This window comes from Condylura cristata, unplaced genomic scaffold, assembly GCF_000260355.1.
Source record: "Condylura cristata isolate star-nosed mole 26May11 unplaced genomic scaffold, ConCri1.0 scaffold00004, whole genome shotgun sequence".
Taxonomy (NCBI): domain Eukaryota; kingdom Metazoa; phylum Chordata; class Mammalia; order Eulipotyphla; family Talpidae; genus Condylura; species Condylura cristata.
The window spans coordinates 58,318,247-58,336,538 of NW_004567105.1; the positions used below are offsets into that span (position 1 = coordinate 58,318,247).

The 18,292-nt window shown below is 42.8% G+C and overlaps 1 long non-coding RNA gene across 1 annotated transcript; it reads right to left on the reverse strand.

Moving 5' to 3' along the window:
• Positions 1-1,215: 1,215 nt before the first annotated feature.
• LOC105854753 lies at positions 1,216-16,761 on the reverse strand. Its single transcript, XR_001146275.1, has 2 exons — positions 16,620-16,761; positions 1,216-1,617 (listed from the first exon to the last, which is right to left on the reverse strand). It is a non-coding gene; the product is annotated as an uncharacterized LOC105854753 (long non-coding RNA).
• Between the last annotated feature and the right edge of the window lie 1,531 nt (positions 16,762-18,292).

The following is an 18,292-nucleotide window of genomic DNA, read 5'->3' on the forward strand; positions in this document are numbered from 1 at the left end:
ACATAGCCTTGGCTGCTTGGAGGAGACACAAACCAAGAAACATTTCACAAATGCTCCCCCACATACACAGAGGGCTTAGCTCACAGGTAGTCTACAGGCAGAACAGAGGGGAAAATATGAAGGGAATATCTGATACATAGAATCTTCCAGGGTCTGGGAAACATCTGGGTGGTGCCTGAACCCCTGGTGCCAAGTTTGTTTTGTTTGGCATTAAGTTGTTCTCATTTTGCCTGGAAAGGCTCTGCTCAAGCCTGGATATGGTCTTTGCTTTAAGATTATATAAGACGCTAAAACACATGATCTGGACCACAGAGGCCAGAATATGATTTGAAAACTGCTTACCAATGGATACTAAGAAAGTGCTATTTCTTTTTCTTTTTAGCTTCTGTTGTATTTGTGACTCTCTGTATGGACTCCTATTTGAACCATCTTCCTGAAGCACTGTCTATAATTTCTGGTTTCAAAATTCTTACCACAAAGGAATTGTAAGATACCTGCAGAGCAATCTAAAGGAAAAAACCTGCTAGATCTTTACAAACCCTCCCTGGCCTTTTAGTTGTCTCACTCACCCAATTCCAAGCATTGTTTAAAGATGCCCATGCATGCAGTCATCAAAGCATTCAACGTGATCTTCACAGTAAGATGGGATTCCCTCATGTTCACTCTCTTGCATCTCCAGTTGACATAATACTTAAAACATAAGAATGTGTAACTCTAATAACCAGTACAACTAGTTGTCAGCATATCTAGGAGCAGATGACTCAAGCAGCAGCAACAGCAGAGGACAGGGATATATTTGAGTCACCAGCAGATAAAGCATTCAGGCCACTGGGGCTTCAGTCAGCAGTTCTTACACATGGAATCTATTGAGGCCAGCAAGTTGGTTAAAAGTAATTTCTGGCCCTCCCTGGTGGTGCAGCGGGTTAAAGCACTGCACTGAGAAACTAAAGCCACTTCCGCATGAGTTCGATCCCCGCCTGCCCCGGAGGTGACCACACGGCGTGGCAGACCTCTCCTGACCCGCCCGCTGCTCCCCTCAGCAGTGTACTTCATTGATCTGCCTGTTCTGCTTCCCGCTCTGTCTCTGGTGAATCCTCTCACCCTCCGCATCTCTGACCTGTACCCCAGTTCTGTATGAATAAATAAATAAATCTTAAAAAAAAAAAAAGTGTTTTCTACATGTCTGACAACCTTCTTTCTGTTAGTTTTTTTTTCTTTTTTTTTTTTTTGATGCTATAACAAATTACCACAATTTAGCAGCTTAAAACAGCACCTACATTTATCCCACAATTCTGTAGGTTAGAAGTCCTGGAGGGTTCAGCTGGATTCTCCCTTTATATTTCCACAAGATCACAATGAAGGGGTTGGCCAGCTAACTTCCTATCTGGAAGCTCTAGGGAAGAATGTGCCTCCACATTCATTCAGGTTGTTGATCAAATGCATTTCCTTGCAGTTGTGGGCCTGAGGTCCTCATTTCCTTGCTACTTGTCACCAAGGCACTATTCTCAATTCCTCACGATGTCCATGTTTCTTGGCTTGTTCTTCCTCCATCCTCAGGCCAGCAATGATGTGTCAAATTCCCTCCATGTTTCAAATCTGTGACTTTCCATCCTCCTACTGTTAAAAAAAAAAAAAAAAAAAAAAGCTTTTAAAAAGGCTTATGTGATTGATTAAGGCAGGCCCACCCAGATACACCTATTTAAATCAACAGTGCCAAACCATGGGACAGATACCAGATCAAGGGTTCTGAGGACAAGATCAATAGAATACTGGGAGCCATTTTTCAAATTCCATCTATAGCATCCCTGAAAATTAATATAAGAAAAAGGACTTCTCAGGTTAAATGAAGACATAAACAAAGATATCAAGGAATGACAGGCTATCAGGTAGACAACTTAGTGATAGGCTAACCCCCTTATTCCCATGGTGATCTCCTCAAGTTCTAATGCTCCAACTAAAAATGGACAGAAGAGAGTGAGGGAACATGTGAATTCAATTATGCTTGGATGTCTAAAACATATTTCCTTGGGCTTCTTCCTAATTATTAGTTTAAGAAAGTTGAATTAAAGTCTAAGGAAAGTGTCATCACATTCTTTCCCCCAAGAAGAGGGGCAAAGACTTGGAAATAACACCCATTTGACTATTTACAAAGAATGACATAATGACTTCCTAAATGCACCCACTGTATAGTCATCCAAGAAAAAAAAAACTTTAGTGAGAACTTCTATTGCTAATCGGTAAAACTGACTAAGTATACACATGTGCAATGTGCCAAAAAGGATTAAGATATTCATATCCTTTGACTTCACCAAGGAATTAATACAAAAGAACTTTTAAAAATTAGGCAATAAAATGGCCCTCCCTGGTGGCGCAGCGGGTTAAAGCACAGCACTAAGAATCTAAAGCCACTTCCTCATGAGTTCAATTCCCGCCTGCCCCGGAGGTGACCACATGGCATGGCAGACCTCTCCCGACCCGCCTGCTGCTCCCCTCAGCAGTGTACTTCGTCTGTCTGCCTGTTCTGCTCCCCACTCTGTCTCTGGTGAAGCCTCTCACCGCCCCTGAGCCTCTGGCCTGCACCCCAGTTCTGTATGCACAAATAAATAAATCTTAAAAAAAAATTAGGCAATAAAAATATATGCTGTAGCAATATTTATTATAACATTTCATCTAAATGTTCAAAATGAAAAATGATTAGGTAAATTATGATCTCTATTCAAAGAAATACAGTGCAAATATTACCATTTCAATTGTAAAGAGTTAAAATGAAATACTGAAAAGTACAAAAAAGTAATTACATGGCATCTTATGCTTAAAAGTAGAATGTAGAACTTTATCCTGCAATTAGGACTATGTAAAAATCACTTCTGTGCATAACTGAGATTTAGAAGGGAACTTGAAAAACAAAATAAATTTCAGTAGAATTGAGAATGAATTTCATTTCATTTTGATTTATGTTAACAGGGATGTAAATTTGTTTGTACAATAAATAAAAATTATAGTAAACTTTTAAAATAATACATGAAGCCCTAAACACCCTGATTCCTGTGAATGTCACTGCACTCCCACTGATTTTAAAAGGGTAAGAGTTCATCAAACAAACAAAATATAGATTACAGGTCAAAGCCTCTACAAAATGTGCCCTCACTTTGAATTTAATGCCTCATGGCAGCCCAACAAAACAAAATCACAAAATTCCCTTCTATTCCTATTTCATTATATCTCAAGGAAATTAACACATGTAGTATTGAAAATTATATCTTCTGCCATCTGAAGCAATGAGGGAAATAAGAATGTAAAGAGAATCAATACAATTTACAATTCCTGGAGAGAGAAAGAAAAATTTGGTTATTTGTAAAACCATGTTACAACAATGAGGGAGTAAAGCCTCCTTAATCAGACTTGTCATCTCAAGAGTTTAAGTAAAGTGAGACTTTGTTTTTCACTTATTGTTTGGTAATTCTGGTTGAAAGCATCTCTTACCTGAATTTGTATTGCTAACCTTTCTTGGGCAGGTGACACAGTTAATGGCTGCAAAGTTATTTAAAATGCAAACGAACAGAAGACCTGCCCTTTACCCAAAGTTGAACAAGTTGCCCTACCCCTCCTCTGTACAGATTTCTTTATTTGTAAGCACACAATATCATCTGCCTGCCTCTTCCACTCTAAGGTGAAACTTGCTTCATTCTGTTTCGCTGGGCATTGGCCATTTCTCATTATGGGACTTGTACTGCAGGGCCCTGAGTCGAGTTCAAAAGTCCCTACAGGAGACAACGTCATGGAGAAAAGATCATGTCCCCGCTAAGGTCGCTGACTGATAGGGGAGCACTGAGCTGCCTCACCTCTGTTGGCTTCTAATTCCCTCCGGTTTGATTTCCATCAAAGAAGCAAACACAGTGAGGAGGTTGTCCTAAGGCCACATTTAAAATTCCTTTGCTAGTCAGCAGCATGAGGAAAAATTCATGTCTCTCCCAGCTCTAGGGGATCTACTGCAAATCCTTTAAATTGTCATATTATCCTCTCATTTGCTTCTATTTTAGCAAAGCAAATGATTAAAAATTAAACTTTCATTTAGAAGCATAATTATTTTAAAGGATGTCAAGGCTTCACGTTAAACAAATTTACCTCCGCAAATGAAATGAGGATTCGGAATTCGATTGGAGAGTTAATGAAATAACTGTAATTTGGTTAGGTGAATCAACCTACATCACCTTATTTATTTAAACAGATATCTCTCCTTATTCAGTTGTCAGGTACCTAGTTGTGTTTTTTATTCCTTCAGTAAATGTCATGGCTTCACAGAGTGAATCACAGAAACATTTTTGTTTTCAATCAGGAAGATTTTCTATATAAATAAAAATGAAAATTAATTAGTGTGATTTCCTTCAAAGAGTGGGAATTTATAAAAAGTAGCAATAACACTAATATGAATTTCTAATACTTCATAATACCCCCTTTAACTGGAAAGCTTGTTCGAGTAACTGAGATATCTAGCTTAGGGTTACAGGTTGAGGAAGTCCAGTGCCTGGTGCCAAGAAAGTTCTAGTTTGAAAGGGAGAGTGAATAGACTATCCTGGGGGGCTTTTTCATACTGCTTCCAATGACCGCTGCCTCCTGAATTCAGTCTCATATGAGCCCCTTCTCTTGGATGGGGACTGGACCTAGCAACTTGTTTCTAGGGCACAGAATGTGGCACAATGCAGAGGCGTCACTTCCAAGACTACAAGTCCTTCAAGAGATTCCAATTTCCTTGTCTACTTTCTTGCTTGCTCTGGTAAAGAAAGCTGTTTTCAGCTGCCCTAAGTAGAAGACCACATGCAAGGAACTCAGGGTGTCTTCTAGTCAATAGCCAGTGAGAAAACAAGACCCCCTTTAGTAGCAGGTGGGCCACTGAATCCTCTCAACCACCATGTGAGTATAGTTGGAAAATGGATCCTTCTGAAGCCAAGTCTTGATATGATCGTAGTCCTGGTGACTACCTGGATGGGAGCCTGTAAGATCTGAGATGTGCTCAGATTCTGAATACAGAAAGACTAATATAATAAATGTGATTTTGCTAAGCCACTCATTTGGGGGGGTGACTTGTTATACACAGGAAAAAAATAGCTTAAATACACTAAGCAATAAAAACATCTATGACAGAGCATATACCCTGTGAGCATCTGGTAGTGATGCATGGGCTTTATCTCAGGATTATTTTAGATGACATGGTAGTGTCTATGGTAAAGTAAACGCTAGTCCAGTCAACTGTCTAGGCAGTTGACATGTCTGATAAGTCCAGGAGCTGGTAGGAAGGGAGGCCATGGCAGGGATATGATAGATACCCAATGGAAGTGCCACCTTTGTCTCTATCACCTTAAGCTTATAGCTGCCACCATATCCCTGCCAGTCCAACAGATCTAGTAGATTTTACTGAGGGGCAAGTGGTTAAAAGGGTAGTGATAGACAAGTCTGCCCCTAAATTTATGGGTAAGGATCAAGAATACAAATAGAAGTCTATATATATGTTTATAGACTTAAAAGTTATACCCAAGTTACATCCACAGCAAGATTTATGTTTTCACTGAGAGCTCCTCTATTCCTTACCCACATAGCTCTTTTCCCAGGAGACAAAGCAGTCTGCTCTGTGCTCCAGGCTTAGCCCTGTATCCTGTGAGCCTGAGTGGGGACACAAATATACTGAGGCAAGGCATGGTGGGAGCTAGTCTGAGCAGCTGAACTAAGCTGGCCCAACTAGGGATGGAGAACAACGCCATCAATTCTCAAGATCCATATCTGGCCTGGCAGTCAGCAACAGTTCTTATAATAAAAGACCAAGCAACTGAAGGCTGACCTCCTAGCAGCTCATGGAGAGAATTCTGCAAAACCTGCTGCAGTCTTTGCTGGAGTAAAGCAGGCTAGGAGCTCAGTTCATCCTACACAATCCCCATGCAATCATCATCCACAATTAGGAAAAGAAGGCCAACACTAAAAGGAAAACCTGAGAGAGAATTTGACTCAGGGGCAACCAGTCACTTAATTATGCCAAGTGCAGTACAGAGATAAGCTCTTTACTGTATCTTCCTGCAATGATCAGGTAGATATTATGAAGAACCAGACCCTGAGTCTCAAAAGTATCATGCCCAAGTTTACTTTTATATTTTCTAAAGCTAAAGAGTTTTTAAAATAGCGATAACTAACAAATATCCACGGAGCTCTTACTGTGTGTAGGGCCTGCTGCTCCTGGCTGGCTTTGCTAACCCCTAGAAAGCTGGTTCTGTCAAGTTGGCTAGCAACAGGGTGTTGGGGAGAAGGTAGCAGCTTCATTCACAAGTGAGTGCTCTTAGCCTGTGAATGGATCCCTTTGACCACCTCTATTTCAGATGAACAAACTGTCCTTCACTGTCCTGTCTTTTAAAGCCGGAACCCAAGTCCTAAGAGAGGTGCCTATCCTAGGACTCACACACCCCTATCTACCATTTCTATCCCTTCCACCTACCCCTGCCCCAGCCAGGAAATCCTTGATGGTGAAACCACCCAAGCTCTGCTATAGCCAACTGACTGAGGGGCCCTAGAAAGTCTGTATGCCACCATCTGTCTCACCGTCCATCCCAACCAAATGAACATGGTGGAATTATGGGTTTATTCATCTTCAACACAAATATAATTGTTCTTATGCAAATGTATACTCCCATTTCATAGAATAATTTATTTCACTTTCAAACATGAAAAATGTATAAATTCTACACAAGAAGCGGGTGAATACAAAGTTTCCCCAAGAAGTCCAAGCCTAACAAACATAAACTACTAGTCCGTAATTCAGAAAATATTGAAGAGAAAGCATTGACAAAGAGACTAAATTACTCCCCTATAGAAAGTGTTAACGGTAGGGCTACAGTTCTGCCTAGCATCTAGTAGGCATTCAGTAAATATTTAATGAATGGGAAAAATTTAAGCTTAGAATTATACACTAACATTATCTAATTAGATTATATACTATATAGTAAAAATGTATGTTTTTGTTAATTGTAACAATTGTATAATAATTAATACCACTTTCTATAAATTCTAAGTTCTATCAGAACAAGTTCTGAGTCCGTTCTGTGCATCAGCACTTAGAATAGTGCCAAGCACATAAAACCTCAATAAATATATACTCAAATATTTACTGACTGCCCCTAAATATCAGGCAGAGTGGCAGGCCTTCAAGTTATATGTTAATAAACGCGTTGTGTCCCAACGAGTGCCCCATTTTCTTAGCGAATACAGCATTTAATGAAAAGAGCACTTGGTTAAAAATTTGGGATCATGGAGTCTGATTGTGATTCTTTCTGCTCTAGCTCTGTGGCCTTGGGCAAGCCACTTAACCTCTCTGAGCTTTAGTTTTCTCATGCGTAATGTTTAATAATGTTAATAATGCCCATTTCATAAAGTGGTTATGAGACTAAAAGTGACATAATACATAACAAATTGTTTATTTATTATGCTAATAATTTATTATATGTGTCCATATGAGGTAGCCATGTCCATGACCCTGGGCCTCTTTACTCTGACATCAGGGGATGACATACCTCCCCCACCCACCCCAGGAGGGGCTTGGTGAGAACAGGCCTAAGTCACAGTTCCAAGGCCAGAAACAAAGCAAGAGTTCAGCCACTTAGAACTGGTCAGAACCTGGTTTAGAGCAGGTGCTCAGGAGAAATGTGCTCAATCTGTCAAGGCCTCAGCAGTGGCTTTGTAGTCCTAACTTTGCATTTTACAGGATGTTGACAGTCCTGGACCATCATTTAGTAAAAAGCAGGGATGGCTACCAAATCTACTACTACTACTACTACTACTACTACTACTACTACTACTACACACACACACACACACACACACACACACACACACACACACACACACACACACACACACTCTGCAGTTGGTGGGGGGTGCTCCCAAGGAGGCTCACTGCTGCCATCAAGGGGCACTCTGCTTGTCCGGTCTGCAGCCTTGACAGCCCAGACAGTGGCAGCTTCTACAGGAGCTGGAAAGTTGTGCCCTGTCACTGGATGGCATGTGGTTTTTCAGAAGCCAAATCTCAGAAGATTGCAGAAGTTACTGGAGTCAGGAGGTCTAGGGGTGGCGGTGAGTTGAGGCTGGCTGCTCCTCCCAGGATCTCTGACAGTGCTGGAAAGGAGTGCCATTAAGAAGAAAAGTAAAGAAAATAGAAGGTCAATTAGCATCAAAATTATGAGGCATGAAGGGTGAGAGGAGCCTGACACGCACCAGCCTCTAGGGCCCACTGCAGGGACAGGATGGCTGGAGGCTATGTAGGGCCATTCATCAGCTTCCGGCCTTTAAGTACCCAGCACCTCCAATGAATTCCGGCTGCCTCAGGTGTGCAGGTTGGGGGACACCTGCTCTCTGAGCTACCAGGCAGTGTCAGGGATCCACATTTTTTTTTTCCTTTTTTTCTGAAGAACTGGTTTGCCCAGCTCACAGCTTTTGCCCACCTTCTTTTCAGTGTTTTTGTCATTGTAGTCTCCTTCATTCCCGCCTCCAATGATTTCTTAAGTGCATTTAGTTACAGGAAAAACTGACTGGCAGAAGTCTCTGCATTGTACCCAAGACAGTATTTGAACTTCCTAATGGCCCCTGGAATCCCCACAGGGTCCTGCTTCTAATAAATCAAATCTGGAAAGTGGAAGAAAACAGTTTTCTGGCTTTGCCAACCCTTTTAAAATTGAGACTCAGCTATGGGGCCACACTGTCTGATTGGTGCACTGTCTGACTGAAAACCACCTCCAGGCCTGGAACCTGGGGCACTGCTCAACAACCCTGAGCTGTGGGAGCCAGGGCACACACTGGCGTCCTCCGGATGAGCACCGGCTACCTGCACAGTGATCCTGTGCAGGAACTCTCATTAATTAAACCCATTTTGCAGAAAGAAAAGTGAAGTTGCCGGACATTCTCTCCTTGGAAGTCGGTAGAGTTAGGTCTGAGATCCAGATGTGCGGATTTCAAACACTCTTACACCTCTTTTCATGACCCTCCCTCACAAATTTCACTGCGTTACCAGGTTACCATTAAGTTCAGCACCACACAATTCAATCAGCTATAAACAGCAGTGACTGTGTTAACCATTCACCCTTTGTAAGGAGATGTGGTTTGCAAGGTCATGTTAATGAAGACTGGATTTCATCTCCTGGTAAACTCTGGTAAAGGCTACAGCACAAGCCAGTTTCCTGCCAGTCTGGCACCGAACTCTGTGCACCTTACATAGAAATGCATCTGTGCCAACTCATACTGGCACAACAGAAAGTTTAACATCATGAAAGCATATTTTCTTGCTTACATTTTCCTGTGCAGCTTATCTCTTTATCAATGTCCTTGGGCTTAAAGTCCTCATAAAGCATTGTATTCTAAAGTCACAATGACAATGTGTATTTCCATTTTTCAATGTGAAGAATAAGAAAACCCATAATCATAGATTCATACTACAGAGTTAAAAATGAAATATCTGTCCAAGTCTGATTGAGACCAACATCTTTACCACTTCTCCAGTTTTTCCCCATGAAGAAAATTTTCCATTCTCTTCAGATTTGCCTATTATGTCAGAAGAAAATTTGCTTATTTCTTTAGCTGCATTTTTTGTTTTGTTTTGCCTTCATGATGTGAATAGAAATTAAATGTACTCATAAAGAAATACATAGCTGTCATAGAAGCAGATAAAAAAGGACTGACAATCTAAGGTGCAAAAAATTAAATTAAGACCCATAAATTCTAGACTATGAAGAATAAACCTTTTACTCCCTGGTGTTAACAAGTATCTATCATATCCCAGGCCCAGTGCCAGGCCCTGGAGAACAAAATGGACTCAGTCCCAGCCTTTCTGGATGCACAGAGTATTGGAGAAGACAGGCAGAGATCAACAGTAGTTAAACTGTACTAATTTATTAGCCCACACAGGAAAATATGGGGACATATGGCAGGAAGGTTGAACCCAACCTGGCATCAGGGGAGGTTCCTCAAGGAAGGAAGAGTCTCAGCTGAGTTGCAAAGGAGTACTCTGGGCCATGAAGATGAGATGGAAGGAGAAGAGCCTGGTGAGATGGAAAAACTGAGAGTATTCCAGAAGACCTAGAGGACAAAGCTAGGAAGAAGAGTGGTGCCAGGTAAGGTTGGAGAGGCCCCAGTCTATCAGTGAAATGGCCTTTGCCACAGGAACCTGCCCCAATAACACAGGTCAGAGAGGCAAGCTCCAGAGAACAATGACCAGCCCTCTTTTTCTACTTGCCACACCTGACACACTCTGGAGCCCAGTGCTGGGATATAGAAGTTGTTCACTAAACATCAATTATTTCTATGTTCTTGCCACAGATTATCATGTGTAATAATCCTCCTTTCTCTCTAGGTCCTTCCCCTTCCAACGAAATGTTGCCCCCATTTCTCCCATTTCCCTCTCTGATTTGAAGGTCAGGTAGAAAACTTCCACCTTCAATCATCTTTCTTTCCATTTTGCCACTTCGGATACTTAAGAATTTCTTGCAGTGCCAAACAGAAAGGGGAACCATCCAGCTAGATTAGTAAAGGGGAAAAATTCAGGACATTCCCGCCTCTTTAACAAATATCCACTCATTCCAGGGTTGCCAAATGTGGGCAAGGTAGGTGGGTATTTATTTATACAGCCAACTTTGAATATGAGGACAACTTTCTCGTTTGTGCTTTAAGAGGCAGGAAATTTATACCCAAGGGAGTATTCTAATTCATCATTAAGCTCCTCTTCACTGATGATGGTGCCAAGGCTTCTGGTTGCACACAGAAAACATGTGCCCCAAGTGCCAAACTAGTCTCTTTGTACCGAAAAGGCACTTTGGAAACCATGTTAAAGGCTGATAGACATGTGGTTTTGAGGCGCCAAATCTTGTCTCACTATTGGGGCAGGAATAGCTGATAGCCTTGGTTTTTCCACAAAACTGACACTATGTACTCTCCAGACACTCATGCGTATGCTACATTTTGTTTTGTTTTCAAGTACTTTGGATTTCAGGAGCTCTTCCTAGAAACCTACTTAATAAGCAAGACTTCTTGAAGGTTTATTTGAATGTATTTATTTGCGTTCCTCTGTCTTCTGAGACAGTCACCCTTTGCTTTACTACCCAACTGAGACAACTTCCATTGTTATTCCATTGTTGGTGACAGGTCCTAAGGTTTCCCAAGAGCAAAGACACAGGTTCCTGCCCCTTCTTGCTCTGAGTTCCTGCTCAGGCCCCTTCACCTCAAGCATAAACTATGCCACCTCCCTTTTATCTCCCAAGTGCCACCATTGAGGCTCTGTGTGTGAGGCCTATAGAAAACCTGGAGCCAAAGGAAGATAATTAAAGCACAGGGCAGAAGTGGGAGGGGATTCCAACTGAATGCTGGATGTGGATGTGCCATAATTACTATTTTTCCCTTTTTCTTTCCATGAAAATTTAATTCTGCACTGTAAGCAAGGAGACCTCTTCTTAATTGATGGCACGCCTTCCACGGAGCCATCTCAAGGGGTGCCAGATGATGACCAAGAAAAGACCCAGCATGAGGAACAAGCCCAGGGGTTCAGTTATCACCTTGCACCCCTGGAGATGGCTCCATGGAAGGCGTGCCATCAATTAAGAAGAGACAAAAATAGTCACTGTGGCAAGAGTAAAGAAAGCTTCTTTCCAAATGAAACCCAGCCTCGATTGCTGACTTCCTGCACCTCTTTAAGTCAGGAGGGACATGTTTAAGGAACTGTTGAAAGATCTTCCTGCCTCTTGAGGGACTGGGGCTCCCAGCTCTCAACAGGCAGCTTTACCTCAGGCTGTTTCCAAGCTCTGTCAGGAACCAGGAACCCTTCCACTCAGAGGAACACCGCTTGCTCTGTTACTGGCATGACAAGGAGGTAATTAACCTGGAACTTTAAACTGGAAATGAAGTCTCTGGTATCTCTCTGAAGGAGGCGCCTGCTGTACTGCTCAGAGCCATGTCCAGGAGAAAGGCTTCCTTGTCAAAGAGCTCTACTGGGGGAAAGGAGGACCCAACACGGTCTCATGCCCAACACTGTTGGCAAGGCTACTCATACCTCTCTGCCCTTCAGGTGGGCAGAAAAGAAAACTGACAGCATCCAGTATTGGCGAGGATAGCGGACTGGACCCTTTGGAGAATAATGCCAGAAGTCAAGCTAGCGATGTGGGTCACAGAGCATTAAAAATGTCCCTTTCATTTGACCTAGCAATCCACAGCCAAGGTTTTCACCCTTAGATGGCTTAAAATGTGCAATATTTTAACTATATGGATGCTCACTCACCACAGTCTTTTCATAGGGATGAGAAAATGAAGTGAGCCCAAATGTCCAGCAACAGAAAATAGGTTCAATTAATTTTAGTTCATCCTTATAATGGAATATTCAGCAGCCATTAAAACAATAATGTACAGCTCTGTTTGTTGACAAGGCAGAAAGGGAAAATGTTAAAGTGGATTAAGTTGTATGATGCTATGTGCATGTGTCTCAGTGGCAGTATTGTGAGTGTTTCTTCTTTATCCTTTTATCTATTCCACGAAAACTGTAAGCACGAAAAATTATGATCAGGAAAAGATCAACAAAATATTTTTATTTCTTGAAAAAAGACTTTATCAAGAGGCCCAAGAATGTAGTCCAGCCCTCAGAGGCTCCATGTGACCTAAAGGAGAGAGATACCGCTACCAGCCACTTTGCACAGAGCTGGCTCCTCCCCAGCACTCCAAATTGTTTCATTATAAAGCTGATGAGGGAAAAGAAATTATTCCCCACCAGGGCCACTGACTGTAGAGTTTATACATCATCCTCACCTCCACATGGGTTTTTCTTGAGCACCCCAGTTTCCTCCCGTGCCCCTGAGATGTGCACATGAGGTTACTGGTGTGTCTCAATTACCCCAGTTGGTGAGTGAGTGTGTGTGGGTGTGTGTGGGTGTGTGTGGGTGTGGGTGGGTGCTGCGCCCTGCAATGAGAGATGTCCTGTCCAAGGTGGGTGCCTGCCTTGTACCCTGAGCGGCAGAGAGAAGTGTTCTGGCCACCTATCACCCTGAAATGGAATAAGTAGACTGGAAAGTGACTGAGTGGATTGATATAAATTATTATTATAATAATATTACTCATAGTAGAGTAGTACTCAATAGTAAAAGTATTTGGGGTCTTCCCTTAGAAGTTTGCTGATGTATTTGTGACCAGAAATATGGCATAGGAACATCATTCTTGTTTATGTCAATTAACCTATAGTCAAATTGGTTTCATTATACTCATTTTGTTTAAAGTCAGTTTCCAAAAACCTATCAAGAACATTAAATGAAACCTCACTGTATTCGCAAAACAGTAAAGCATCCCTCTTGTATCAGCCCATACATTTTAAATTATGGATATCAGTCTGGGATCCAAAATGGCTCCCCAAAGCTCTAAGCTCTCACAAATTGAAGTCTAATGGGAATAATGAAAGAGCGCACCTCTCTGCCTAGAGGCCTGGCTCTGGGGTTCAGCTGTCCTATTTCTCAGCATTCTACCCTCCGCATAGCTATTCATCCCTCAGGGATTTACTGGGCACTCATCCTGGTCCAGGCACTGATTTGAGCATGTGGGATTTGGAGGACAGGAAGATGAGGTCCTGTGATTAGAAAAGAAGCTTTCCCCCCTGAATCCTCTAGCATATGATCTATATCTTTTGGGGCATCTTCCCTTCCCACCTTGTTTCACCTTTGTCTTCTGCTTCAGCTCCTCTTTCCATCAGGCCATCTGTCCCTTGAGGGCTGCTTCTGCCTCTCCCACAGCACGTAGGGAGTGAATGGCACATAGCAAAGCTCAATAAATATTTATGGAATGAATGACTAGATGAATTACTACTAGAAATGCATATTTCCTTTATTTAGATGTATGTCAATCTGATGTCTGATATCCTAGGTCAGTTAGAACTCTCTCTTGAGATGGAGTAACAGAAAATGCAATCCCAACCATATTAAGCAAAAAGGGGAATTCATTATCTCCCATAACTTCAAAGTCTACAAGCTCAGCATTAGCTGCACCCAAGACTCAAAACAACACAGGTCTTGGTCTCCCTCTATTGCTCAGCTTTGTCTGATCCCTGTTGGCTCTGTTCTCTGACAGGCTCTTCCCTTGTGAAACCAAAATGGCTCCCCAAAGCTCTAGGTGCTCTCAAATCGAAGTCCAATGGGAAAAAGGAAAGAGTGTAAAACCCCCCACCTGCCTGACTGAGCCTGGCTGGACAGGCCTGGCTCACATGTTTATGTCTACAGCAGCTCATGTACTCACAGTGGCTGTGGGGTGGCTGGCTCCCCCAAACAGTGTGTTTACAGAGAAGAAAGGAGGATGGATTTACACAATAAGATCAACAGTATCTATCAGCTTCCCACTGGTAGAAAACACATCTTGCCTGTTTCTTGGGCCCAAACCCAATGCATTCCCTCTTCAAACTAGACATCTTTGTTTCTTCTCCCTGCCTGGGCAGCAGGACTACACCCAACTCCATGTGGGGAAAACGGAACTGTTTCAGACTAAACCTCCTTACTTTAGCCAAACACTGCCCATGGATTTGAATTTGCCACTCCCAGAGCAGTGTTTCTTCTTCACCAATCTCATCCGCACACGGAGAGCATCTGGGATGGGAGGGCTTTTAAAAGCAGGTACATGTATATCTAGGTTTCAGGTGTGCATGCACTTGCATACATACATACACACACACACACATACATTTATTATATAAAAAATTCATATTTATATAAATATAAAATATATTTATGTAATATATATATAAAATATCACAAGTCAATGTTACTTAAATACAATTTTTAAAAAATTAACAGTGACTACAAATCATTATTAAACTTATACCTAATCAAAAGTATTAATGCTAAATTAAAAGCAAATGTTTGGGAGTGGTGCCCTCCTCCAACCTGAGTCAGGTGATCTTCTCTGAGCAGGACACTCCCTGTCTCTCAGAGTATCTGCTGTCACCTGTAGGGGAGACAGTCTTGGCTTTACATTCAGACAGAGCTGAAGAGCAGGAAGCTACCCTGCCACCACAGCACAAAGTCACTGGACAAGTCAGGCATCTCTCTGAGTCTCGCTTTCCTCATCTGTACAATGGGAATGCTAACCCCTAATTTGCAGGGATGCTGGGAGGATTAAATGAGATAGCACAAAGTTCTAGTGCTACTAGTAAGCACTTGAGTATTCTTAGATATAGGTTCCAAACAAGATTGCCAAGGGGCATCTATTACTCATTCATCCCTGCAACCTGAAACCTAGCTTTGTTGCCCACTAACTTGTTTTCAAATGTTGCTGCTCAATCCAAGCATCATCAAGGAAAAGCAGTTTCGGAATGTTTAATTTAAGAAATTCCTCTTAATATTATCGTAATATAAAAAGGACTTTTTTCTTTGACAAAAAGTGTGTTCCACGCTCAGCATGAAATACAAAAGAGACATGCGTATGCAAAGTAAACTTATAAGAAAGGTACTCCAAAGCACTTTCTGAATAATAAACGTGAATAATGGTGAGATGTGGGTTACCTAAGCGCCAAACGTGTCTCTGAAACTTCAAACATTTGTTTTAAATACTGTTGACATTATATGGAAGGAAAGGTCACAGGTGAAATGTAAAGAGATTTTACTGTTTGAGATTGTGTTGCAAAAACAGCTTCCCTCTAGCACAGGAATATCTAGGAGGACTTAAATGTCACTAACGGTCTCAAAATTACAGCAGTAGATTTGCAGGAAAAGGGATGTAAAGGGCCTTTTTCATTAAAAATGTTCTTTGATTTTCAGTTGTAGCTTTGGCAGCATTATTGGCAAGGGAGTGATCATAAGGGAGTGTTTCTTAGCTCGCTGTATTTTTCTCAATCAAATTAAATCTAACACCAAGTTCCCACTCACCAGGATGGTGAGCAGTAGAGTGAATTCACTCCCAGTCATACTTGAGACTTTGTCCTAGCCCTGCTCTCCTCCACTGCCTCCATCAGAAGGCCCAGCTCCTGCTGGCCTTTCTGGCCTCAGTCACCACTGGCCTCTGTGGCTATCAAGGCCGAGCCAGCACGGTCTATGGGCAACAGAAGCAACAGAAGCTCCTCGCTGTTCTGGCCAGTCCAGACACAGGTTCTGGCTGAGGTGGGCCCTGAGAGGGCTCCAGGGCTCAGGGCCACATGTAGACATTTCCCTCTGCAGCACTGTCCCATCCACTGTGTCCCCCTCAGGGAGCTGGTCCCCCACAAGTGCCATGCCATCTTAGGAAGCACTCCTGCTCTTAGCGAGGACATCATTTTTGAGAGAGGGAGAAGAGGGTGAGTTTCTTACCAACAGGGTGGAGGAAGGTAGTGCTCATGGCCGGGGGCCAACTAAAGCCAGAAGTCAGACCAAAGCCCCAACAGTGACACAGGTGGGAACCCCAGAAGCTCTGGGAGCTGATACTAGACAATGAGCCATGTAGTCCTGACTCTGAGTTGGCCTGTGTGCTGAGTGCTTCTGTTTATCTTTCCAGCCAGTGGTGCCTCCACGTCCTTCCGGTGACCTCTACCTCTCCCAGTGAGGTCCATGTGTTTTACATGGAGCACAATCAAGTAGTGATCAAACTCCCCAGCATGGGTGACTTACCAGGATTGGGCTTGAGGCCTGATCAAGTCAAAGAGGTGCAGTGGGACTTCTGTAGTAACTATTCAGAGATAGATTGGTCCCCCTTCCCTGAAGGAATTGAACCTGCCAGAGTGCAGACCAGGAACCTTGAACAGTCAGTGACCTTGCCTGAAAAGAAAGCCAATGCAGAGAAGTGAACTGAAAAATAATAACACTGTTTGAACCCCTGAATCTAAATGAACCTGGAACCCACAAGCCCTTTGACTTTATAATTACTATGGCAGGTTGCACTGGGTTTTCTGTAACTTACAACAGAAAGCTTTTCAACTATCCGTGTCTTCCCTCCCATGCTGAGTTTGTGCCTTCTGACTTTCCTATGAGACCTCTCATCCCTGCCACACACAAGAGATCCCCAAGGTCCCTTTTCCCTAAGTCCCACGTTCTTGCCTGCAAGTAAACAAGGTCAAGACAAGTCAGTAGCACCTTTGAAATCTGCCTAATAACCATTTTTGGGGAGCTGGTAACATTGAAGACTTAGGAGACAGCTATATTTGCTACTGTCCTGCCAAAACAACCCTGGGGACTTCAGCCATTCTGCCAAAAACACTTAGACTCAGCACTGCCCTAAAGCTCCTGCTGTGAGCAATTTCATGGGATAGCCCCCTTCTTTAGAGATTCCCCCTTAGTCACTGGATATGCGTGCTGTGTTCCAGGTCACAGACTTTTCCCTAATGAGGGCAGGTATGTTTATAGACCAATGACCATATGCCTGGCTCAGCCTAACCCTCATCCTCACAAATACCCAGGATGCTGGTGCGATTATTATTCCATTTTACAGGTGAGCTAAATCACTAAGAGCGGAAGAGAGATTTGTGAGCCATTCTCATAAGAGGGGTACAGAGCTGAGGTACAGGGGTCGTGAGGGGATTCACAGAGAAAGTGGGGAGAAGAACTGCTGAGGGGAGCAGCGGGAAGGACAGGAGAGGTCCGCTGTGCCATGTGGGTCACATGGGTGGGATGGAACTCACACCTAAGTATCTGTGGCCAACTTCACTGAGTTGTGCTTTAACCCCTTGCACCACTAGGGAGGGCCATTCTCATCCTTTTCTAATCTATAAAGACTCTACTTAACCAGCATTATTTTTGCCTTAAAACTATAGTATAAATATATGGTCTAAAAAATCAACCAGTATAAAAGAATTTAGCATAAAATGTCTCTCTTTCATCCTTGTCTCCCAGCCACAGTGTTCAAGGGGTGCTTGCAAGGTGCCTCTGCAAAGCTTTTTACAGTCTCCATTTAATGCTCAAAACAATCCTATGTGGCAAGTATTATTAGTCTTGTCCCTATTCAAGAGGATGAAATTGAGGTTGAGTAAGAAAGTGAGACAGAGGCCAAGTGCCAAACCTAACTGTGACCGCCAAGTCTACCCCCTGGACCTTTCCTGTTCACTGAAGCCCCTCCCTCTTGGACCAGGACTTTTCCACTGCAGGTCCGTTGGCAAAAGGTACTCCCAAGCCTCAAGGTCACTTGGGTTTTTGCTGGTTTAATTCAGAATTAAAAGAAAATTGTGTCCCACTGTACTAGAAAGATGCCTGCCATTCACAGTTCTTTACCCCAGGCCATGTGTGTGTCCTTCCTCTGTCCACGTCGGCCAGCTAGAGGTGACTGGACATACAGCAGCATTCTAAGGTTC